The following is a 462-nucleotide window of genomic DNA, read 5'->3' as shown; positions in this document are numbered from 1 at the left end:
TTTCCTGTAATTATAAGCTCTACCTTAGAGCCACAGGAAGAGGAAGCACTAATTCAAGTGCTAAGGACACACAAGACAGCTCTTGAGTGGTCCATCAGTGATCTTAAGGGCATTAGCCCAGCCAGATGCATGCACAAGATCCTATTGGAGGATGATGCTAATCCAGTAGTTCAACCACAGAGGCGGCTGAATCCATCCATGATGGAGGTGGTGCAGAAGGAGGTCACTAAATTACTAGAGGCTAGGATTATTTATCCTATTTCTGATAGCCCCTGGGTAAGCCCTGTCCAAGTTGTCCCTAAGAAAGGAGGCATGACAGTGGTTCATAATGAGAAAAATGAACTGGTTCCTACAATGACAGTTACAGGGTGGCGTATGTGCATTGATTATAGAAGGCTCAATACAGCCACTAGAAAGGATCATTTTCCTTTACCATTCATAGACCAGATGCTAGAAAGACTA

This window comes from Arachis duranensis, chromosome 4 (genome assembly GCF_000817695.3).
Source record: "Arachis duranensis cultivar V14167 chromosome 4, aradu.V14167.gnm2.J7QH, whole genome shotgun sequence".
NCBI classification, from domain to species: Eukaryota; Viridiplantae; Streptophyta; class Magnoliopsida; order Fabales; family Fabaceae; genus Arachis; species Arachis duranensis.
The sequence above is the reverse complement of the archived record's forward strand: the minus strand, read 5'-3'. Positions refer to the sequence as shown.